At 48.0% G+C, this 25,941-nt stretch overlaps 1 protein-coding gene across 4 annotated transcripts in view; it reads right to left on the bottom strand.

Annotated features, from left to right (window-relative positions):
- Positions 1 to 25,941, bottom strand: part of LOC144827733 (sodium- and chloride-dependent neutral and basic amino acid transporter B(0+)-like) — a 3,091,484-nt gene that overhangs the window by 1,504,525 nt on the left and 1,561,018 nt on the right. The window lies entirely within an intron of this gene.

The following is a 25,941-nucleotide window of genomic DNA, read 5'->3' on the forward strand; positions in this document are numbered from 1 at the left end:
AACTGTGACAGTCTTAGAATGTTTATACTTCATAAGTAATGTGCCACTTAACACTATTAAAAGTCTATTAAGCGACGGTGCCATGCATTTTTCATCACGTCATAGCAGCAAAATTCACACAAGAACATGTCCATCATAGCTTAAGCACCTCCCCTGACAACAATCCTTTCTATAGAATTCTTCACTCTAAGGCACCACTGTTCTGATTACGTCCTGCTCACTCTTTGAGGGTGTAACACCCCAGGGTTTTTAATTGCTCTTTAAAATGTTATAATTGTCCACACAATTGACATACAAAATTAAAGAAAAAAAACAATGGTCCAAGGTCCATAATTCATCTATGCCAGTTGTCTTAAAACTTTTCAGGATCAAGACCCACTCAAGTTAAAATATTTTCGGTCGGGCACAGAATTTTCTGAGTCAGCTAAACGTGTCATGCTTTTGGAAGGCTAAGAGGATGCGGAGAAAAGAAAGGCACTCCAAGAAATCTTAACAGCAATGTCATTCAGCTGCTCTTGCTGTACATTAAATATTGATGTAAAAATTATGAAAAATAAGAATATCCTATAATGAGTTGGTTTTAGGTCGAGCATTCGATATATACTTATATGTGTATGTACTTTGTTTTCTGTTCAACTGCCTCTATTTAACTGTCTTGCTAGAAAACGAACAGCAGAAGTCAGTAAAATACCAAAATAGCTTTCTGCTGAGACTTTTTTTTCTTTATTACTGGCAACTGCCTCTATTTAATTTTCTTGATAGAAAGCGACCAGCAGATGTCAGTAAAATACCAGAATCACGTTAGCATTCCCTATATTCCAGTCCATAGAAATTGTCTTCCACGAGCACCCATAGACAATAATATTTGTTTCAAATCTTGTATTTTCAATGATATGACCACCGAAGGCCCTGGTTTTATATTAAAAACAGAGCTTTGGACTATACCATGTCCTGCTGAAAGGCAATATTTCTCTCCATGTGTTCACATACCTGGCATGTCACACAGTTTGGTTATTACTTTCCCTTCATGTTAAAGAACAGTAGATGTTTCAGCACCCAAGCTGATGTGCTGCATAGCTAAATACATAGAAGGTCCTAAATGCGAGACCAATTGCATTGTAAATGCTTGTTGGTTTGAGTGAAAACAACACTTATGTTACCAATGCTTTACCTCTTTTTTAGGAGAGAGTGTGCATTGTATGTAGTATGTGCTGTGTGTGTGTAGAGAAGCTTCCTTTCTGTGGTACCTGTGCTACTTAAATGAAGTTGTTGCTGTAGATGCAGTACATGTTCTGCTTACAGTGAATCTCACCCTGATACAGTATGAGAGAATCCTGCAAAGTTTAGGTCTGTGTGGTGTGTGCGTGTGTGTGTGTGTGCACGTGTAATGTTTGTGTGTGTGTGTGTACATAGGATTCCTATCTCCAGGCATGCCAAGTTTCCCACGTCCATTCCTGGTTTGCTACTCCAGTCCAGGTTTTTTCTATGAATTTTGGGACCTGTAGGCCCATTTAGCCCATATTAAAACCAATACTATGAGTTCCAGAATACAAAGAAAAAACATGGGCTGGTCCAGCTACCCATGCATGGACCAGGGAACCTTACCACCTATGTATGTCATCCATGTCTCTTGTAACTGCCTCCTTCCTCGTCAGTGCCCCTCACTTCTGCCCTCCTTCTCTGCTCTTAACTTCCGTTGTTCCTGTTTTCTGCCACCACCACACTGGTCACACTGCCCCTTTCCCAGCCCCCAGCTACATCTATCATCACTAACCTCCAGCTGGTGCCTCTGCAAGACTGCTGCTAGGATGCAACCAGTTTGCCAAGCAAGTAACTCTTCTCCCGGACTACCGTAACTTCAGAGGCCTGGAAAGGGACACACATTTTCTGTAGTGCCTTCTTATTCTGTGGTGCTTTCTTTATTTCACACAACAGAAACACTGATTATTTCGGATTTTTACCAATTTGCCCACCCACCTCTCCCCAACTTCAGCCACCACAATCTGCTTAACACCTTGGGTGCTAAGGATGTGCTGGATAGGTCCTCAGCACCAGCACTAAGGACGTGTCCAGCATGCCCTAGCATGCCCAAGGAGTTGAAGCACTGGCGCTCCCCCTTAAAGGCCCCCACCAGGCATGGCAGCGGAAGCGGAAGGGCTTCCGCTGCCACTCCTGACCCCTACCCCGGTGATCTGATGACATCACCGGGGAAGAGGCATGGTGCAGCGGTCAGGGCAGCTTACTCCGGAACACAAGGGCTCACGGTTTAATATTTGGCACCGACGGCAGGTTAGCCCAGCACCTTTTGACTCTGGACAATAGCTCGCTTAATCTTTCCGATGACCCTCAGTGCCGGGACACTTCGCCTGAGGTAGCTGTGCGCTTTACAATTGCTGGTATTATTACTGTTATTATAAGCGTCAGCACAGATTGTCAATGTCATCAAATCATGCTGGGGACGTGCTGGTAACTATTTGCTGCCAGCGCCTTCAGCAGGAAGGGGAGATTCTTCTACCCGGGAGGGATCGGGTTGGCATAGAGACACCTGGGGGGAAGGAAAGTTTTTAATTTCCCCCCAGTGTCTCTCAGCAGTGTAACAATTGCGGTCCCACCAGACACCAGGGATTTTTTGTTGTTGTTGCGGGGAGGGGTCCCCTGGGTCAAGGGTCGCTCCCTGTAATTTTGCAACATATTTTGGCCATTTTCTGCCCCCCTCCCCAAGCCCCACTTCGAGGAGCACATCAGCCATATTTTCAAGCTTATCTGTCCCTACGGTGGGAGTGGGGGGAGAACAGAAAACCACTAGACACCAGTGATTCTATGGCTATATCTGCCTCTTGAGCAAGGGTCGCTTCCCATATATGTATGCCGATCTGACCCAAGGGGCGCAGAAAACCACTAAAAACCAGAGGTCTCTATAGATACTTGTCGAAATATATCACTACAGGTTTTGGCTGTTTGCTTCCCCCATTGTCCCCCAGGGGGCAAATCAGCTAGGCTGATCTGCCCCCAAGGGTTAGGGGAACAGAAAACCACTAAACCAGCGAATAGGTTTCTGTTTGTATTTGAACTGGAGTGTGGCTGGTGATTTGCTTGTACTGGCATTTTGCTAGCTCTGTGTGTGTACTAGTGTTTGGCTGGCAGTGTTTGTGGACTGGCATGTGGCGAGTGTTTGGCAGATGCCATGTTTAAACTATGGAGTTGGCTGGCCGTGTGTATGGACTGGCTTCTGGCTGGCAATGTGTGTGGCTGGTGTTTGGATGGTGGTGTGTGCGTACAGGTGTTTGGTTGTGCAAGGGGCACTCCCCTCTAGGTTGTCAACTTCTTGTCTTTGCTTTGTAACCCCACTTGGGGGCAGATCGGACGATTGTGATGCTGATCTTCCCCCAGTGGCAAACTTTTATTTCTTGTCTTCATTTGCCTTTGTGATCTTATGTTTTCTTCCTCCTTTTCATTTAAGTGCAAAACCTTTGATTTCTTTGGTGGTGACCCCTGCCTGTGGTTTCAGCACTGTTAGATCTGAAGGTTGTGTAGTTGTATGTGTTTGGTAAAGAAACTTTTTTGTGAGATTTTCTTCAAATGAGTATCATTGCCCTGCTTGAATCCTTTTTTAAAGGTTGTAATAATGGTAGCATATTGAGTTTAAGATTTTTTATTTTTCAAAATAACATTTCATTTTGTAGAAGATATATATCGTGTTATACTGTACGTAATCTTTTTTTTTTCTTTCTAATGTTGCATTGTTGGTGCTTTCTGTGTCTGCAGAGTAGGTACAGTTGATCCTCAGCCTAGCTGTCTGTGGCAAGAGAGAGTTATATTTTTAGAGTATCAAGTTCCTTGTGTGGATTGTATTGACAGTTTTTCAAGATCAATATATGTCAATAGTTATATTTACTCTTTGTTCAGATGAGTTTGTTGGGTTCTAATTTGACTTAGTGTTGTTTAGTGCTGTTTTCCTTGTTGTGTTAGTTTCATAAGTAAGCATTATGGCTGCCTGCAGGTTGTAGGTGTGCTCTTTGAATCTGCCTCTGAAAATGGCTCTGAGACTGACTGTATCTGAAGCAAAGGACCAAGTTGAAGATTGTCTAAGTACATTTTCTGTTAGAGATGAATCATTTGCTTATGACTATTAATGCTGATGAAGTGCCTCTTTTAGAGGAGGACAGTGGTACATCGATAGGATCAGCTAGAGCAAGCTGGACTGCAGCCAGGGACTGGAAGGCTTCTTATTGGAAATGCTGAACCCTGGGATGCCCCTAATACTGTGAAGCCTGTTTTTCCTTATTTTCTTTTTTTTTAATTGGCATTTAATTTAGTGAGAAACATAGAGGCTAAAGCCTCAAAGCATTCAACAAGGAGGAAGAAAGAGAATAAGGGAGGAACAGAAAAACATATGAGGTGAAGGGGAAAACAGGTCTGTTCAATAAAGACATCACAGTATCCAAGAGATATAAGTAATGAAAACAAAATTCAGCGGTGATAACAGGTCTATAATGTGGAGGCAGGCCCCAGGCAGGATCCAACTCCAACCAGTTTTAGAGTTGTGTGGCACTTTACCAAGGAATCGCCATCTCATGATGAGGGCCAGTTAGTACCATTTAAGTCAGCAGCATCTACATGGATTCTACCTCTGCAGCAACAAGACGCCGTTAATCGGCCAGCGAGACTTCATTTGCCAACGATTGGGGGTGGGGGGCTAGAGGAGTCACGTACTCGAAAATATGTTAACAGTGGTTCCCAAAAATCTTTAGGGCAAGAAGCTGTGGCATAAATTCCCGATAGTTGGCCAGTCGCTTCTGACAGTATGCTACATCTTGTAGCCAGGATGTGACTCTAGGCACGGTTTTCCTTCCCCAGTGCTCGGCAACACAACACTTGGCCTGAAGCAAAAGCATAGCCATAGGGCGTTGGTGCTCAAGTGGAATGTCTTTGACAGTAGGCTAATCTAGAAAGGTTGTGGTACAGAGTGGCCAGTGATCTCTTAAAGGATACGATGTACAGCCCGCTAGTAGTATGCTACTCCTCAGCAATCCCAGGCTAGATGCAGAAAGAAAGACTGGATTGTTGAGCACCTCAAGCAACCTCCAGGCCCATGTTGTGTTGGTGTGCGATACAGCCGGTGGAGGAACTTTAGCTAAATAAGACTCAGTCTGTAGTTAGGCGAGAGGGCTGCGAGCTGTTCGCAGTAGTATGTCCATTGCTCATCCATGTAAATGGGGTTTTGTATAGGTTGCCCATTTAGCAAGGGCAGGTGGGTGCCTTGTCATGCAGCATAGCAAAGAGGAGGATTACCACTCTGCAAGGGGATGCGTTCATCAGAATATGTTCAAGGACATGTAATGTTGGCCGGGGCTTAGGGAAAGTGGCATGCAGTGCTCAACATGTGACAAGGGTCTAGTGATAAAACAAGATGAACAAGTTACTTACCTTCGGTAACAATATATCTGTAAGAAACATTAGTTAGTTATAGATTCCTTACCTTAGAATTACCACGAGGCGTCAGACTGGATCCGGAAAGTTTTTTCGTCAGCAGTACCTCTGCGAGTCGGAAGGTGGCCTCAGTCTGCTCCACGTCCGTCGTTTGCGTCGTGGTTGCCAGGATGACGTTGAGGTAGCTACTTAGACACCACCCTTGCATGCTGACTTCAGTTCTGTAGATTACTTTCTGCACCAGAAAAGCAGAGCCATGCAAGACACTGACCACTGGTGCACAAAACTAGGGCCCTGAAAGGACATCCTTAACCCTAGGAATCAGTTCTCTGAATGGGCAGGATGGGTGGGGCAGTATGGAATCTATAACTAACTAATATTTCTTACAGATATATCGTTACCGATGGTAAGTAACTTGTTCATCTAAAAGAAACATGTTAGTTATAGATTGCTTACCATAGAATAGATACCCCAGCAATACCAACCCCGGAGGTGGGTCTGCGAACCAAGATCACACCAGAAAGTCCTGGAGAACAGAACGGCCAAAAAAGCCAAGTCTCCGGACTTGATTGTCAAAGCAGAAGTGTCTGGTAAAGGTGTGTAACGAAGCCCACGTAGCTGCCTGACAAATGTCATTCAGAGGAACTCCACGCCCCAAGGCAGTAGTTGCTGCTGTCGCCCTGGTGGAATGGGCGCTCAGCCCCACTTGTGGCTCCTCCTTCGCAAGAGAATAACAAGCTTTGATACACAAATCGAGCCATTGGGGAATAGTCTGCTTGTGTACGGCCCGACCTTTTTTGGCGCCTACGTAACCAACAAAGAGCTAGTCATAAACCCTGAACTGTTTTGTGCGGTCCAGATAAAAGGAGAGCGCACGTTTTGGGTCCAGACGGTGGAGCCTCTCCTCCTCTTTAGAAGGATGCTGAGGCAGAAAGAAGGTAGACAAAGTGATGGTCTGCCCGATGTGAAAGGCAGCAACAACCTTGGGCAGGAAGGGTGGACGAGCCCTGAGAACCACCTTGTCCGGATGGACAGAAAGGAAAGGAGGCTTGGAGGAAAGGGCCTGGAGCTCACTCACCCGTCTGGCAGATGTGTTGGCTACTAGGTACGCAGTTTTTTTATTTTTTGGAATGTATTTATTTGCATTTTCTTAAGTACATTACAAAACCACACCAGATATTCAAAACATCTAATTTCTGTTTTTTGTACAAGCAGAGCGAAATCCGGCAATAGTATAACACAAATTATCAATGACATCAAATAGTTCCTGTCAACAAGATCTCCCTCCCCAGCCCCTCCCGTGCCCCCTAGTTCAAGTTCGAGTTCAGGTATTTGTATAGCGCACTACTCACCCAGAGGGTCTCAAGGCGCTAGGGGAAGGGGTTAACTTATTTGTCGAATAGCCAGGTTTTCAGTTCTTTTCTGAATGAGATGTGGTTCTGATTAAGGCGGAGGTGCGTGGGGAGTGAGTTCCAGGTCTTGGCAGCCAGGAAGGAGAAGGATCTGCCACCCATGGTGGATTTCCGGATGCGCGGGACTGCGGCGAGGGCTTGGTTGGACGATCTTAGTTGGCGGGTGGGTTTGTAGAAGGACAATCGAGTGTTGAGGCATTCGGGTCCTAGATTGTAGAGGGCCTTGTGTGCGTGGGTGAGAAGGCGGAAGGTAATTCTTTTGTTGATGGGAAGCCAGTGGAGGTCTTTTAGATGTCCGGTGATGTGATCTTGGCGCGGGATGTCTAATATGAGTCTCGCTGACGCGTTTTAGGTGCGCTGGAGTTTTTCTGTAATTTTGTTGTGATTCCGGCGTAAAGTGTGTTACCATAATCCAGTCGACTCGTGACCAGTGCGTGGGTGACAGTCTTTCTTGTCTCGAGGGGGATCCAGCGGAAGATCTTTTTGAGGATGCGAAGTACGTTGAAGCAGTAGGACGAGACGGCGTTGACATGTCTGGACATCGAGAGAGAGGAATCTAGGATGAAGCCAAGGTTACGTGCATGGTCTGTGGGAGTGGGTGCTGTGCCCAGAGCTGAAGGCCACCAGGATTCGTCCCAAGCTGAGGGTGAAGATCCTAGGATGAGCACCTCCGTTTTGTCTGAGTTGAGTTTTAGGCGGCTCTTTTTCATCCATTCGGCAACTTCTTTCATGCCTTCGTGAAGATTGGTTTTGGCGGTGTTGCGGTCTTTGGTGAGGGAAAGGATTAGCTGGGTGTCGTCGGCGTAAGAGATGATGTTGAGGTTGTGTTGACGCGCGATGGAGGCGAGAGGACTCATGTAGACGTTGAAGAGGGTGGGACTGAGTGAGGATCCTTGAGGTACGCCGCAGATGACTTCGGTGTCCTCTGAGTAGAATGGGGGAAGTCGGACTCTTTGAGTTCTCCCAGCGAGGAATGAGATGATCCAGTCCAAGGCTTTTCCTTGTATGCCGATGTTGCTGAGTCGATGTATAAGGGTGCTGTGGCAGACGGTGTCGAAAGCGGCGGAAAGGTCGAGTAGGATGAGGGCCACTGTTTCTCCGTTGTCCAGGAGTGCTCGGATGTCGTCGGTCGCTGCAATGAGGGCGGTTTCGGTGCTGTGTTTGGCTCGAAACCCGGATTGAGATGGATCGAGGGAGTTGTTGGATTCAAGGAATGTGGTGAGCTGGTTGTTGACGGCTTTCTCGATGACTTTGGACGGGAAACCCCCTCCCCCATCCTACTGCGAGTCCGTGAGCACCAGGCCATAATGAGTTAGCCATGGTTTCCATATTTTCCAGAATTTTTTCAGGCACCCCCTCGCTTTGTAGGTTGTTTTCTCCCCTAGCATGTACATGTCCATACCCCTCCGCCATTCTTCTATCGTTGGATTGTCGCTCCACCCCATACCCTAGTCAAGTCTCTTTTAGCTACCAACAGACCCAATTGGAGCAACATCAGCTTCACTTTGGGAGATCAACCTCTGTAGGTATACCCAGCAAGATAAACATAGGATCAGGGGATATGGAGTCTTGCAAGTCTATGTAGGAGAGTAGGGTCTGCTTTCCTATGGTCACCCCATTTTTTTTGCTTTTGATTCACTGGCTTTCGACTTAATGTGGCTGTGGGCCTGCTAATCAGACCCACAGCCCTGCTGTTCTCTCTCTAAATTTCACACCATGTACTTTAGGTACATCACCAATTGGGATTTGGGTCACTCTTATGAGCCCCTGTACAGTGTACTATAGGTACCCGGGGCATAAGTGCACCCAAGGCCTACCAGGGGCTGCAGCATATCTTTTGCCACCCCTGGCTGGACATTCAAACTGACACAACTGGCTGATCACTCAGCTGGGGCAAGGTCGTGTAACCACCCCTTGCTTAGATATAGTATTTATATTTCTAACCCTATATCTGGACACATATTCACCTATAAGTCACTCCTATGGCAGGCCTTAACAATCCTGAGGGCAGAGTGCTTGGTTTCATGTGAGATAGTGCGCTAGCATGAGCTGAGCCTGTCTGCAGCTTTCGGAACCATGTCCTTATAGCTGTTCTGGGATATTGCCATACCATATACTCTTAAGTGCATTATGAATCTCGCGGTTAAATGCTAACTCTGGTTTGGCTTTATCAAAACATGTCATGTAAGGTGTCATACGCTTTGGAATACTACCCCCTCGCCAGTTCTGGCAATGGGGGTAGCATTCCACCCTTCTAGAGGGAGAAAACATGTTACTTCCATTAATCCCGGTTAAAATTAACCAGAGCCTCAGCATCACAAAATGGATGCTGCTGCCACAGACACAAGTCTGACCTCCTGCTGCTGGGTGTCCTTCCAGCGAGGGAGGCTTGGACAATAGGTTTCCTGTCACAAGGAGGTGCTAGCACCACCCCAGACAGGCTATAGTGTATTGGGGCAGGGAAGGCTGAATGAAATGAGACACTGCCTGGAGCACACAAGGTGTCCCATGCATAGGCCAGTTCAAACCGGTGCTGGGGCACTCCAGCCCCAGCTCTGGCGCGAAACTGGACAAAGGGAATGGGGTGTAACCACCCCCTTCCTTGGTCCCACCAATAGGAGGGACCTAGCAGGTAATCCAGCCCCTAGATTTGGTATATAGGTAGGAGCAGAGTCTCAAGACTTTAGATAATCCTGACTGAAACTCTGATATGAAACTCTGGACCCTTCGACATCCTACTCGACGTAGAAGACTGAAGAATCTCCCTTGTGGTCAAGGAGTGACCACCCTGTGCAAGAAGGCACCATCAAGCGCTCAACGATTTGCTTTGTCGTTGCTCCCGCTGGAGTTCGAACACAGAGCCTGACAAGAACCGGACTAACAGACATCCAACAGCCCGATCCACAGCCCAGCAAAGTTGAGACCCGTGGAGGCGACGAGAGACGTGGGACCGGCCATCTTGGAAAGCCAGCGAATTGCTTTCCGTGCAACTTCTGAGGCACCCTCGAAGTTGTGCATTGGGGATTGAGAAGCCCCAGCCCCGATCACCTCTCCACACTCACCGAGTGCAGCGTGGGGCCCTTTTGCATTTTCCTGCTCAACGCGTCTGTCCGGTCACTTGCCCGTTGGCTAGTGGTCTATGTGATGACGAAACCCGAAATCTACACCACTGGTCGGGTTGCTCCAGACTGGCCCTTGCTCCCCTGAAAAGGAGCAGCCCATCAGACCTTGCGGGTCTGATCCAGAAGACATTTTCGATTCCTGCGTGGGTTGCATTTGCCAAGGCCTGTTGACTCCGAGTCAAGACACCGCAGACAGCGAGAGCCTTTGTGGGACAGTCCGTGCTCAGCTCCTGGTCGTCTTAGACACCTTCTGGTCCACGTGGCAGCGGAGACAAGCTCCTCGACATCACCTGATTGCTTCACGACATCGCCTGGTTCCTTCCTGGTTCCATCCTGGTCACTGGCTAGTGACCCAGACTCTGTCCCCTCTGCTTTCAGGTACTCTTCATCCTCGATCCACCCTTGGATCCAACCGGACTCTTCTCTCCTGGTCTCCTGCAGCATCTTTTCTCCAAGGCTCCATAGCACTCCACAACGAAACCCGACGCACTTTGACACCTATGCACCCGCTTCCTGTGGGTGAGGTAATGCGAGTACTGCGGTGCTCCTGTAAAGGTTTACACTCCTAGTGTCCTAGTTTCAAGTGGTTAGTTTCTAATCCAGTCGGAAGACTCCTAAATCTTTAACTTTTTAACTTTACGCACCCATTGACTTCTATGTGTGCACGCGTGTGCATTTAGACACTGCATCCGCATCCCGTGGGCCTCCTGCTCCCTAACAACTGTTAGTCCAGTGTAGCCCCAGCAATTCCCAAAGCCCTAGGCCTTACCCTTGTACGTGACGTGGTTCTTATACCACTATTTTAGTATATGGTTTTACGGGCCACCATGGCCTATCCATATTTGTGCAACTTTTGTGTGTCATATTACGTTACTTGTTATGCGCTTGTGCTCCTGTGCTCATAAAGAGTTAAGGGGATTGATTTAGAAATAAATACATATATATTTTGAATATATAACCTGTGTGGTGTCCTTTCATTTGGTATTAAAAGGTTTGCATTTGGTAAAACAGCTGGCTTCACATGCCCTCTTGAGTTTAGCCTAAGACTGCTTTTGTCCATGCTACCACGAGGATAGCTGGTCTATAAGGCTGACTTTACAACCATCACCATAAGGGTTGTTTGGACTGGTGCAAGGTGCTCACTAGAATAGTGAACATCATATACCAGGCCAACTTCTCACATTGGTGTGCAGCGGTTGGGATTTGAGCTTGCTGTTGTTTTACCAATTGTAATCTTTGATATCATTTGAAAGATCACATTAGGTACCATAGGTACATATAACAAGACTTAAAATACTTACGTTATATTGAACTTAGTTGTTGTAGACCAAAGGGCCTAGCACACCCTGACCACAACTCCTAGGGAGGTTTAGTAGGAAAACACTTAGTGTAGGTAGGTGCACACACCACACCTCACTAGATCATGTCTGGCACAGGTGAACCATCTGGATCTCTACCTGTGGTGAGTGACCCTCCCAGGGCACCCTCCAGATATGAAATCCTCAGCTTTCGAGAATTGAGAAGCTTGTGTACCTCAAGAAAGTTGAAACAGGGTTCTACCCTACCCTTCAACACCCAATGGAACTCCTAGATGAGAATGATAGACTCAAGGCCTCTGGCACAGAGCCTACAGGGAGAACAGGTGAGGGCATACCCTCCACAGAAGATGAGGCCCCTGATCCTACTGTCATAGATGATGATGAGGAAGAGGAGGAGGAAGAAGATTCTGAGGAAGAGGTAGACAGCCAGGCCCAAGTTAGGAGACTTAGCCAGGCTAACCTAAGCCTACATGGGGCTGGAGAAGGGCTAGCCCTTACCAGACCCCACAGTGCACCTAACCAGAGGTATAGGAGGGACAGATCTCACTCAGGTGAATCTCTCCACTCCAATGGCGCTAGAGGTTCTCAGAGGGGAATGACTTCCTCTCAAAGGAGAGGAAATGAGGCTAGGATGAGGGAGGTCCAACTCAGAATAGAGAAGGAAGAACTTGCCCTGGCCCAAGCAAACCTTGCTTTGGCAAGGGAGCAAAAGTTAAGGGGATTAGATTCCACTGGTGGCAGCATCATCCCTAAGGATAAAGACAGGTCCCATGAGAATTCTAAGCACCTGAGTAAGATAGTGCCCCCCTACAAAGTTGGGGATTACATCCACAAGTGGATAAGCGCTTTGGAGATGGCCTGCAAAGTACAGCAGGTACCCCAAAGTCAGTAGGCAGCTATCTTGTGGCTCTCCTTTGAAGAGAAAGGCAGAGATAAGCTCCTCACAGTTAGTGATGAGGATGCTAATAACTACCCTATCCTGAAGAGTGCTCTAATTGATGGGTTTGGCCTAACCACTGAACAGTACAGGTTGATGTTCAGAGATACCCAGAAGAGACAGACTCAGGACTGGACTGATTTTTTTGATTGTGCCACTAAGGCTCTGGAAGGTTGGTTACTGGGAAGTAAAGTTAAGGACTATATAGGATTGTATAATTTGATCATGAGAGAACAAATCCTTAATAATTGTCAGAACCAGTTGCTGCACCAACACCTGATTGACTCAGATCTGACCTCTTCCCAAGAATTGGGAAAGAAGGCAGACAAATGGGTCAGAACCAGGGTTAAGAGCAGAAGCCACAGAACCAAGGTGGTGATCAGAAGAAGGCAGACCAAAGGGATGGAGATCAAAATAAAAAAGACCAGAAGTCTTGTTCAGGTCCCCAAAATACTTCTAATGAGGGGGTCCCAAAATTCCAAGAAAAAGAAGAAAGAAGTTCCAAAGAAACCTTGGTGTAATTACTGTAAAACTGCCTCTCACTGGTTTAGTGAGTGCACCAAGAAAGGTACAGCCCCTGCCACTGCAGCCCCTAAGGCACTGCACCCCTTAGTACAGTCAGCAGTGGTAGTTCCCAGCCCAAGGCTATAGTGGGGTTAACCATGGGTACTGAGGTGGATACTGGCCTAGTCAGGTTTCCAACTCAGGCTGTCCTGATCTGTGATGTGGACATGGCTATGTCCACTACTGTGAGTCCCAATTCTTTGGGCAAGTACAGACAGACACCATTGATCAATGATAAAGTGTCTCAAGCCTACAGGGACACATGTGCCAGTGTAACTATGGTGACACCTAACTTCGTGGACCCTGGACAGATTGTACTGGATGATAATTACCTGGTGACCAATGCTAGCAATGTCACTACTATACATAGTGTGGCAGTTGTTAATTTCTCCTGGGGAGGGGTAACTGGCCTCAAAAGAGTTGTGGTAAGTGCAGACCTCCCAGTTGAATGTCTTTTGGGCAATGATCTAGAAAACTCAGTATGGTCAGAAGTGGAGTATAGGACTCATGCAGAGATGTTAGGTATTTCAGCACATGTCCTTGCTGTGACCAGGTCACAGGCCAACAAGTGCTTACCTGAACCAGTGCTGGATCTTGAAACAATAGACCAGGCACTAACCAAGAGAAAGAGCAAGAGGGTTAAGGCAGTGCCTTCCCCCCTGCCTCAGGTTGAGGATCAGCCCTCCCAGGAGGATGATTCTGTGATCCAGGTGGGAACTGTCCCAGAAGAGCTTGAGCCTGATCAGGTTGAGTTTCTTGGGACAGGGGGGCCCTCCAGGGCAGATCTGAGGCAGGCTCAATTAGATTGTTCCTCTCTTGAACCTCTCAGACGGCAGGCTGCTACTGAGGCTGCTGGGAATGCTCAAGGTACCCATAAAGTGTATTGGGATGATGGGCTTCTTTATTCAGAGGCTAGAGACCCCAAGCCTGGTGCTTCCAGGAGGTTGGTTATACCTCTGCAATTTAGGGGATTCCTTCTCACCTTGGCCCATGATATTCCCTTAGCAGGACACTTGGGCCAGAAAAAGACTTCGGACAGGCTTGTCCCTCACCTTCACTGGCCCCATATGTCAGAAGATACCAAGGAGTTTTGTCGCTCCTGTGTCACCTGCCAAGCCAGTGGCAAATCAGGTGGCACAACAAAGGCTCTACCACTATACCACTACCTGTGGTGGGGGTACCCTTTGAGAGAGTGGGGATAGACATTGTTGAACCAATGGACCCCCAAACAGCATCTGGGCACAGATTTATACTGGTGGTAGTGGATCATGCCACCAGGTATCCAGAAGCTATTCCCCTGAGGACCACAACAGCTCCTGTTGTGGCAAGAGCCCTACTTGGAGTTTTCTCCAGAGTGGGGTTTCCAAAGGAGGTTGTCTCTGACAGAGGTTCAAACTTCATGTCAGGATATTTGACTGCTATGTGGAAGGAGTGTGGTATTAATTACAAATTCACCACACCCTACCATCCAAAATGCAATGGGCTTGTTGAAAGATTCAACAAGAACCTCAAAGGGATGATAAAAGGGTTACCTGAAAAGCTTAGGCGAAGATGGGACATCCTTTTACCCTGCCTTCTGTTTGCTCACAGAGAGGTCCCACAAAAGGGGGTTGGCTACAGCCCTTTTGAACTTTTGTTATGGCATCCTGTAAGGGGAACCCTATGTCTTGTGAAGGAAGGATGGAAGTTACCTCTCAAAAACCCTAAACAAGACATAGTGGACTATGTACTTGGTCTCCGCTCCAGGATGGCTGAATATATGGAGAAGGCTTCTAAAAATCTTGAGGCTAGCCAAGAACTTCAAAAAGCTTGGCATGGCCAAAAGGCTGTGCTGACTGAGTACCAGCCAGGACAGAAGGTGTGGGTGTTGGAGCCAGTGGCCCCAGCAGCCCTCCAGGAAAAATGGTCTGGACCCAACACCATTATTGAGAAAAAGGGATAGGTCGCCTACTTGGTGGACCTTGGTACCCCCGGGAGCCCCCACAGGGTGCTCCATGCCAACAGACTCAAAGCATATGTTGACAGGACAGACATGGGATTGCTCATGGCTACAGCTGAGGGACAGGAGGAAGAGAGTGACCCTCTCCTAGACCTGTTGACTCAGAACCCTGATGATGGTTCAGTTGATGAAGTGGCCTTGGCAGGCAGCCTCACTGACCAGCAGCAACAGGACTGCAGACAAGTTCTGCAGGCCTTTAGACATATGTTTTCATTAACACCTAGTCAGACTAACGGGTGCACCCATGAGGTGGACACTGGTGACAGTCTGCCTGTAGTAAGATCTACAGGCAACCTGATCATGTCAGGGACTGTATAAAGACTGAGGTGCAGAAAATGCTTGAGTTGGGAGTAATTGAGCCATCAGAGAGCCCCTGGGCCAGCCCAGTAGTCCTTGTACCAAAACCTCACACCCAAGATGGTAAGAGAGAGATAAGGTTCTGTGTGGACTATAGAGGTCTCAATGCTGTCACTAGGACAGATGCTCACCCAATACCAAGAGCAGATGAGCTCATTGATAGATTGGCTTCTGCCAAGTTTCTGAGCACATTTCATTTGACAGCTGGCTATTGGCAAATCAGGTTAGCTGAGGATGCCAAGGCTAAAACTGCCTTCTCAACCCCAGGAGGTCATTATCAATTTGTGGTAATGCCCTTTGGCTTGAAGAATGCACCTGCCACTTTCCAAAGCTTGGTGAACCAAGTCCTTACTGGGTTGGATGACTTTTGTGCAGCATATCTTGATGATATTGCTGTCTTCAGCTCCGCCTGGGAGGATCACCTGATCCACCTGAAGAAGGTTTTAGAGGCCCTGCAAAAGGCAGGCCTAACTATCAAGGCCACAAAGTGCCAGATAGGGGAGAGTAAGGTTGTGTACCTGGGCCACCTTGTAGGTGGGGGTCAGATTCAACCACTGGAGAGTAAGATCCAGACCATAAAGGACTGGGCTCCTCCAACTACCCAGACACAGGTCAGAGCTTTCTTGGACCTGTCTGGTTACTACAGAAAATTTGTCAAGAATTATGGGTCCATTGTGACACCACTCAATGACTTGACTTCAAAGAAGATGCCAAAAAAGGTTCAGGGGACAGTTAGCTATCAAAAGGCATTTGATGACCTGATGAAGGCCATGTGCTCTGCACCTATCTTAAAGACTACTCCAAAGAGTTTATTGTCCAAACAGATGCTTCTGAGTTGGGGGTGGAAGCTGTGCTTTCACAACTTAATGTAGATGGTCAAGACCAGCCCATTGCTTTTATTAGCAGAAGGCTGACCCCTAGAGAGAAATGTTGGTCAGCTATTGAGAGGGAGACCTTTGCTGTGGTTTGGGCCCTGAAGAAGTTGAGACCATATTTGTTTGGCACTCCCTTCAAAATTCAGACAGACCATAAGCCCCTCTTGTGGCTAAATCAGATGAAGGGTGAAAATCCCAAACTGCTCCTGTGGTCCATTTCCCTACAGGGGATGGACTTTAGAGTGGAGCACAGACCAGGGACTGACCATGGCAATGCAGATGGTCTCTCCAGGTATTTCCACTTAGAACATGAAGACACAACTGGCCAAGGTTAGTCTAATGTCTCTGCGTTTGGGGGGGGGGGGGGTTATGCATGAGAGTAGGCTCTGCTTTCCTATAGTCACCCCATTTTTTTTGCTTTTTGCTTCACTGGTTTTTGACTTAATGTGGCTGTGGGCTTGCTAATCAGACCCACAGCCCTGCTGTTCTCTCTCTAAATTTCACACCATGTACTTTAGGTACATCACCAATTGGGATTTGGGTCACTCTTATGAGCCCCTGTACAGTGTACTATAAGTACCCAGGGCATAGGGGCACCCAAGGCCTACCAGGGGCTGCAGCATATCTTTTGCCACCCCTGGCTGGCCATCCAAACTGACACAACTGGCTGATCACTCAGCTGGGGCAAGGTGGTGTAACCACCCCTTGCTTAGATATAGTATTCCTATGTCTAACCCTATATCTGGACACATAAACCTATCAGTCACTCCTATGGCAGGCCTTAACAATCCTGGTCCACGTGGTAGCGGAGACAAGCTCCTCGACATCACCTGATTGCTTCACAACATCGCCTGGTTCCTTCCTGGTTCCATCCTGGTCACTGGCTAGTGACCCAGACTCTGTCCCCTCTGCTTTAAGGTACTCTTTATCCTCGATCCACCCTCGGATCCAACCGGACTCTTCTCTCCTGGTCGCCTGCAGCATCTTTTCTCCAAGGCTCCATAGAACTCCACGACGAACCCCGACGCACTTTGACACCTATGCACCCGCTTCCTGTGGGTGAGGTAACGCGAAAACTGCGGTGCTCCTGTAAAGGTTTACACTCCTAGTGTCCTAGTTTCAAGTCCAGTCGGAAGACTCCTAAATCTTTAACTTTCTAACTTTACGCACCCATTGACTTCTATGTGTGCACGCATGTGCATTTAGACACTGCACCCGCATCCCGTGGGTCTCCTGCTCCCTAACAACTGTTAGTCCAGTGTAGCCCCAGTGATTACCAAGGCCCTAGGCCTTACCATTGCTCGTGACATGGTTCTTATACCACTATTTTAGTATATGGTTTTACGGGCCGCCAGGGCCTATCCATATTTGTGCAACTTTTGTATGTCATATTACGTTACTTGTTATGCGCTTGTGCTCCTGTGCTCATAAAGAGTTAAGGGGAATGATTTAGAAATAAATACATATATATTTTGAATATATAACCTGTGTGGTGTCCTTTCATTTGGTATTAAAAGGTTTGCATTTGGTAAAACAGCTGGCTTCACATGCCCTCTTGAGTTTAGCCTAAGACTGCTTTTGTCCATGCTACCACTAGGATAGCTGGTCTATAAGGTTGACTTTACAACCATCACCATAAGGGTTGTTTGGACTGGTGCAAGGTACTCACTAGAATAGTGAACATCATATACCAGGCCAACTTCTCACAGTCTCAGTTCCAGCTCCTTCAACAGCGCACCCCAATACAACTGTACCTATGTACACCCCCAGACACTATGAAAGAAGGTCCTCTTCCATGGTCTTACATTTCAAACAGTTGGACGACTCCGATCTGCCTATCTTATGCAATCGAGCTCTGTCATAGTACATTCAATGTAAATACTTGGAGTGAATCAACCACAGTCTAGATCTAATAGCTGCTTCCCTAGGATGCATCAAAGCCATTTCCCAATCCAAGTTGTCTATGTCCCCCAGTTCCACCTCCCAGTGTTATCTCAGTTTTTGCAAGGGGTCTGGTGTGTTATTCATAATCGTCCTGTAGATCCAGGACACTGCCTTCCCCCCTTAATTTCGTCCATCAGGAGCCTTCCTTCTAGCGAGGCATATTCTGGGAGGCCCTCCATATCAATATGTTGTGCCCGCCAAGCATGTCTCAATTGCAGATATTTGAAATATTGCGTCTTGTTCACTTCGTACTCAATCTGGAGGCGCAAGAACGTCACCAGCTCCTTCCGATATATTATGTCTTTGAGCTGAGATATGCCCACCAAATCCCATTTCTGAAAACCTTTCAATTTGGCGGACTCCTCAAGTCTTGTTCCCACCCAGAGCGGGGTTTCCTTGGACACCCTGCCATCCCATTTCATTCGCCTCTCTGCCTTCTTCCACGCCAGTATCACAATTTGAGTGGCCGGCAGCAGTTTTGCGATTCCCGAGCCTCCATAAAGATAATGGGAATATGCCCTTTTAAGGAACTGCGTGTCTTCAAGCGCATATGCGGGGTGGTTCCTATCTCCGAATGCCCGTCTATTAACTATTATCAAGTGGGATGCCGAGTAGTAGGCCTGGAGGTTCGACAGGGAAATGCCACCGCTGTATTGGTTGCATTGTAGCTTCCCCAGGGCCACCCTAGGGTATTTCCCTCCCCAGAGGAACTTTCTCAGGATATCATCATTTTAGTGAACACCTCTTCTGGTATGGAATAATAAGTACTTTGTAAGACATATAAAAATGTCGGTAAGGTTATCATTTTGAAGAGCGCGGCTCTTCCAAGCAGCGTCAAAGGTAGTGAGGCCCATCGATCCGCGTCTACGCGGAATTCCCCTAGCACCTTATAAAGGTTCCGCTCCAATGCCACGGCTTACCCAGTGTAATGCAGATACCTAAATATTTGATCCTTGTGGGTGCGACCTGTAGGTGGCTGGAATAGATAGTATTTCCAACTTCCTGCCCTGCCAGATAAACACATGATTTTTCCCAATTAATTCTGTACCCTGCATACATGCCATAATCCTCACAGCTTGACATAATGATGGGGAGCGTCATTTCTGGGTGCATGACATAGAGCAGTATGTCATCAGCATACAGAGAAATGCATTCATCATGGTCATCGTTGTCGTTGTCATTCACTCGAAAGCCGGTTATATGTGGATGCGCTCGAATAACACATGCAATGGGCTCCAGAACCACTGCAAAAAGCAGCAGAGATAGGGGGCAACCCTGTCTCGTGCCCTTTCTATTGGGAATGTCCGAGATGTGGCCCCGTTGACTCTGACCCTCGCTAACGGTCCCTCGTAGAAGAGTGCTATCCACTTCCGAAACTCTGGACCAAATCCCAGCCTATCCAGTACGGCCATAAGAAATGGCCAGTGGACCGTATCAAACGCCTTCTCAGCATCAAGGGACATTATGAGATGTAGGTCAGTCTTATATTGCACCATCTCCAACCAATTAAGAGACAAGTCCAGTGATGATCCGAGTTAGTCTCTTGGTCAGAATTTTAGCCAAGATCTTGGTCTCCATATTTATGAGGGAGATGGGACGCTGCGAACCACACCTCTGCGGCAGCCGCCCTTCCTTGGGTATTGCCACAATAGTGGCCGTCCGCAGGTCTTCGGGGAGTGCACCCTTTTAGCGCGCCTCCAGGTACATCTGCAAGAGATGCGTGCTAAAAAATGCCCCAAGCTGCTTAAAAAATTCCGGTGGGAGCCCATTAGGACCAGGGGACTTCCCTGTTTTATCTGACCTACAGCTACTACAATTTCTTCCTTTGATAGCTTTGCCTCCAGTGTTTGTGATTAATTGAACCCTAATCGAGGGAGCTGTATAGATTGTAGGTATGTGTGAATCTGCTCAGTGTTCGCAAGGGGTCGTTTTGCATAAAAGGCCTCGTAAAATCCCGCAAAGCCATGCGCTATTGCATCCGGGGTTACCTGGCTCTGACCATCTTCCATCTGTATTCGAGCTACCCATCTGCTTTCAAGCTCTTTCTTGCTGAGCCACGCGAGCAGTCTACCCGTTTTATCATTTAGGTCATACAGTCTTCTATGCATGGCCTGTACTGCATGTTGCGCATCCTTTTTGGCCAGTGCCAGGTATTCCTGCTGCAGGAGTTTCAGCCCTCTCAACTGGTTGGGGTTATCACTTGTAATGACTTGCAATTCAGCCTGCAGGAGCTGGGCTTCAATTCTCGCTACCTCCTTATTCACTTTACATTTCTTATATGCAATAATATTCTGGGCTCTGTCCCGGTGGGCGGCTTTATATGCCTCCCAAAAAACAATGGCGGAATCCACTGAACCCACGTTCTCCCCGAAGTATAGTTCTGTGTCCACTTTAATCTCGTGGGCCACCTGTGGGTCTTGTAATTCCCATGAATTCAATTTCCTCCATTCCCTAGTGTGGTGTTGTGTCCGAGCCCCAACTGTCAGCCATAGCAGTGAGTGGTCTGAAAGACCCCTAGCAAGGTATTCAATCCTTTGAATTTCCCCTACTTCCCCTGCCAGGGCGTATGTAGTCTAATCTGGAGAAGGCCCTATGGGCCCTTGAGTAAAAAGAATATGTCTTAGTCTGGGGGTGGTGTCTCCGCCACAGGTCAGTAAGTGTCAGTGTATCTGCAAATCTTTTGAGTGGGGTTTCCCTGGGGCCCCTCTGTTGGGCTGTCGTGCGATCCCATTTGGGATCTATCACATCATTAAAATCCCCTCCTATGATGTGGGTGTGAGAACCTGCCTCAAGAAGAATGGCCGCCAGTTTGTTCATTGTTTGCTTCTGTAACCAAGGGGATGCTTAGACACTAATAAATGTGATCTGTCGTCTGTCCCAAAGCCCCTGTGCTGCCACATATGTTCCATTAGGGTAATTCCAAGTGCGCTCTATCCTAAATGGCGGATTTTTCCTTATTAATATGCCCCCCCCCCCCATGGAAAACCCTGCATGTGCCAGTGTGATGTACGGTCTACGGCCCAAAAAGTGACATCTCATGCCCCTTAGGTGCGTTTCTTGTAGGAGGATCACATCCAGCTTTAGCTGTTTACAGAACAACGCCACCAATCCACGTTTGACCTTATTCCCCATCCTGTTGACATTTCATGATAAAACAGAGTACGGGGTCTGATTAGCTGTCATTCCTGCTAAGTCTCATCGTACCGTGGTGATCCCTCTACCCTGTTTCTCCCTCCTCCCCTCTCTGAGTGGTTGCAACTGATACATTCCTGCTTTTTCAAAAAGAACTGTGGTGATCCCCCCACTCTCCTAACCCCCCACTCACCCCTCACCCAAGTGAATCTCCCTCGGGTCAACATGACCAACTTTGTCATCTGGATCAGGAGACATCAGTCGCCCACCCTCCCAACTATGAGGCCCACAAACTCTCCCTCCCCCTCTATGAAAAGATTGCTCGCTCTTTTCACGCCCTCAAACAACCAAAGTCTCTGTCGCTGCGACTCGGACTGCATGCAAGGCCGGGTGGGCGATCCCACAGGCGGGCCAATGCAATAAGAACTAAATCCCACCTGGCCAAGCTCAAAACAATATTAAAAAATATAAATAAAAAACCAACAATCAACCACGAATCAGGGGGAAGGGAAGAACAGACGCAAACAATAATAGGGCGGAGGACAGAAGAAGACACAAGGGGGAATAATTTAAACTAAGCACAAATACACCAAAAAAAAAACTGCACACGTGGGAAGGCATGGGAGCCCTTCCGTCTGCTTAATGCCCATTCAGTTCTCCATATCCAGCACTGCTCAACATTCAGTTACATCTTCGGGTCTCGTTTGTGTTTCAGCGCCAGTTGTCAAGTCTTTCTCTCCTGGATTTTCCAGAAGAGTAACTTTCCGCATCGGGGGATATTCATCCTCCGAGTCCATGGTAATATCTTGGTCCGTACAGTCCGCCGACTTCCACCAAGCTGCCCCGCCTCCATCAGTTGCTCTTGCGGCAAGTCCTTCCATGAAGTGCTCTACAAGTCTGAGGCTCTCGCCGTCAGGCCCGGAGCTCCTCTCGTGTCATGCAGTGTCATCCTGCTCCAGGTAAGCAGTTTTAAGCGTCAGAAGCCTTAAAGGACAGTTGTGAAGTGGCTCAAAGGGAGCGCACATTAAACAAGTTAAGACTAGATTTAAATCCCACTGAGGCATAACGAAGGGGATAGGAGGAAAGAGATGAGATATGCCTTTCAAGAAACGATTAACAACCAGGGACTTGAAAAGAGAAAGCTGATCGGGAAACCGTAGGAAGGAAGAGATGGCCGAAAGATAGCCTTTGATTGTGCCCAGAGCAGAGCCCTGCTGGGCTAAAGAAAAAAGGAACAAGAGAACTTCAGAAAGAGGGGCAGAAAGGCGATCCACAGCCTTTTCTGTGCACCATGCCACAAACTTGTTTCACCGGCAGGTGCATACCGTCTTAGTGGAGGGACCCCTGGCTGCCAAGATTATATTGCAAACTCCGGGCGGGCGATCAAAAGACGTCAACTGCCACCGTTCAATCTCCTTGCAAAGCAAAGAGGTGGAGGCTGGACAGGTTCAGGTGGAGGACCATCCCCTGCTGATGCGACAGAAAATCCTCCGAAGAGGCAGTCTGATCGGGGGATCGATGGCCATGTTCAGTAATCCGGAGCCACAAGAATGACTTGGGCCCGGTCGCGCCTGATCTTCATCAGCACTCTGGGCAGAAGTGGTATAGGCAGAAAGGCGTATAACAAACTGCAACTCCACTTGTGATGAAAAACATCGCCTAGCGAGTGACGCCTTAGAAATTCCAACGCGCAGAATTGCTGACATTGCGCATTCTCTTCAGTGGCGAATAGATCTAACCCAGGCTCTCCCCACTGTCGAAAGAAACCTTGCACCACCTCCAAGAGAAGCCGCCATTCGTGAGCCATCATGCACGTGCGACTGAGATAGTCCACCCTGGCGTTCAGGGTACGTGCCAGGTGTAGAACCACCAGGGATATGCCCTGATGTTCCAGCCATGTCTAGAGGCAGAGGGCCTCCTGACATAGGGTCCAAGACCCCACCCCACCCTGTTTGTCCATGAACACCTGCACTACTCTTCCCCGGACACAGGGAAGGAATGCCTTGAGTGCAAGACGAATCACCGAAGCTCTAGAAGGTTGATGTGGAGCCTGGACTCCGCCGGAGACCAGAGACCTCTGATCTCTGCCTTTCCCATGTGGCCGCCCCATCCCCCACCCAAGGCCTACCAGGGGCTGCAGCATATCTTTTGCCACCCCTGGCTGGCCATTCAAACTGACACAACTGGCTGATCACTCAGCTGGGGCAAGGTCGTGTAACCACCCCTTGCTTAGATATAGTATTTATATTTCTAACCCTATATCTGGACACATATTCACCTATAAGTCACTCCTATGGCAGGCCTTAACAATCCTGAGGGCAGAGTGCTTGGTTTCATGTGAGATAGTGCGCTAGCATGAGCTGAGCCTGTCTGCAGCTTTCGGAACCATGTCCTTATAGCTGTTCTGGGATATTGCCATACCATATACTCTTAAGTGCATTATGAATCTCGCGGTTAAATGCTAACTCTGGTTTGGCTTTATCAAAACATGTCATGTAAGGTGTCATACGCTTTGGAATACTACCCCCTCGCCAGTTCTGGCAATGAGGGTAGCATTCCACCCTTCTAGAGGGAGAAAACATGTTACTTCCATTAATCCCGGTTAAAATTGACCAGAGCCTCAGCATCACAAAATGGATGCTGCTGCCACAGACACAAGTCTGACCTCCTGCTGCTGGGTGTCCTTCCAGCGAGGGAGGCTTGGACAATAGGTTTCCTGTCACAAGGAGGTGCTAGCACCACCCCAGACAGGCTATAGTGTATTGGGGCAGGGAAGGCTGAATGAAATGAGACACTGCCTGGAGCACATAAGGTGTCCCATGCATAGGCCAGTTCAAACCGGTGCTGGGGCACTCCAGCCCCAGCTCTGGCGCGGAACTGGACAAAGGGAATGGGGTGTAACCACCCCCTTCCTTGGTCCCACCAATAGGAGGGACCTAGCAGGTAATCAGGCCCCTAGATTTGGTATATAGGTAGGAGCAGAGTCCCAAGACTTTAGACAATCCTGACTGAAACTCTGATATGAAACTCTGGACCCTTCGACATCCTACTCGACGTAGAAGACTGAAGAATCTCCCTTGTGGTCAAGGAGTGACCACCCTGTGCAAGAAGGCACCATCAAGCGCTCAACGGTTTGCTTTGTCGTTGCTCCCGCTGGAGTTCGAACACAGAGCCTGACAAGAACCGGACTAACAGACATCCAACAGCCTGATCCACAGCCCAGCAAAGTTGAGACCCGTGGAGGCGACGAGAGACGTGGGACCGGCCATCTTGGAAAGCCAGCAAATTGCTTTCCGTGCAACTTCTGAGGCACCCTCGAAGTTGTGCATTGGGGATTGAGAAGCCCCAGCCCCGATCACCTCCCCACACTCACCGAGTGCAGCGTGGGGCCCTTTTGCATTTTCCTGCTCAACGCGTCTGTCCGGTCACTTGCCCGTTGGCTAGTGGTCTATGTGACGACGAAACCCGAAATCTACACCACTGGTCGGGTTGCTCCAGACTGGCCCTTGCTCCCCTGAAAAGGAGCAGCCCATCAGACCTTGCGGGTCTGATCCAGAAGCCATTTTCGATTCCTGCGTGGGTTGCATTTGCCAAGGCCTGTTGACTCCGAGTCAAGACACCGCAGACAGCGAGAGCCTTTGTGGGACAGTCCGTGCTCAGCTCCTGGTCGTCTTAGACACCTTCTGGTCAACGTGGCAGCGGAGACAAGCTCCTCGACATCACCTGATTGCTTCACGACATCGCCTGGTTCCTTCCTGGTTCCATCCTGGTCACTGGCTAGTGACCCAGACTCTGTCCCCTCTGCTTTCAGGTACTCTTCATCCTCGATCCACCCTTGGATCCAACCGGACTCTTCTCTCCTGGTCTCCTGCAGCATCTTTTCTCCAAGGCTCCATAGAACTCCACAACGAAACACGACGCACTTTGACACCTATGCACCCGCTTCCTGTGGGTGAGGTAATGCGAGTACTGCGGTGCTCCTGTAAAGGTTTACACTCCTAGTGTCCTAGTTTCAAGTGGTTAGTTTCTAGTCCAGTCGGAAGACTCCTAAATCTTTAACTTTTTAACTTTACGCACCCATTGACTTCTATGTGTGCACGCGTGTGCATTTAGACACTGCATCCGCATCCCGTGGGCCTCCTGCTCCCTAACAACTGTTAGTCCAGTGTAGCCCCAGCAATTCCCAAAGCCCTAGGCCTTACCCTTGTACGTGACGTGGTTCTTATACCACTATTTTAGTATATGGTTTTACGGGCCACCATGGCCTATCCATATTTGTGCAACTTTTGTGTGTCATATTACGTTACTTGTTATGCGCTTGTGCTCCTGTGCTCATAAAGAGTTAAGGGGATTGATTTAGAAATAAATACATATATATTTTGAATATATAACCTGTGTGGTGTCCTTTCATTTGGTATTAAAAGGTTTGCATTTGGTAAAACAGCTGGCTTCACATGCCCTCTTGAGTTTAGCCTAAGACTGCTTTTGTCCATGCTACCACTAGGATAGCTGGTCTATAAGGCTGACTTTACAACCATCACCATAAGGGTTGTTTGGACTGGTGCAAGGTGCTCACTAGAATAGTGAACATCATATACCAGGCCAACTTCTCACATTGGTGTGCAGCGGTTGGGATTTGAGCTTGCTGTTGTTTTACCAATTGTAATCTTTGATATCATTTGAAAGATCACATTAGGTACCATAGGTACATATAACAAGACTTAAAATACTTACGTTATATTGAACTTAGTTGTTGTAGACCAAAGGGCCTAGCATACCCTGACCACAACTCCTAGGGAGGTTTAGTAGGAAAACACTTAGTGTAGGTAGGTGCACACACCACACCTCAC

The sequence above is a fragment of the Lissotriton helveticus genome, chromosome 4_1 (genome assembly GCF_964261635.1).
Source record: "Lissotriton helveticus chromosome 4_1, aLisHel1.1, whole genome shotgun sequence".
NCBI lineage: Eukaryota > Metazoa > Chordata > Amphibia > Caudata > Salamandridae > Lissotriton > Lissotriton helveticus.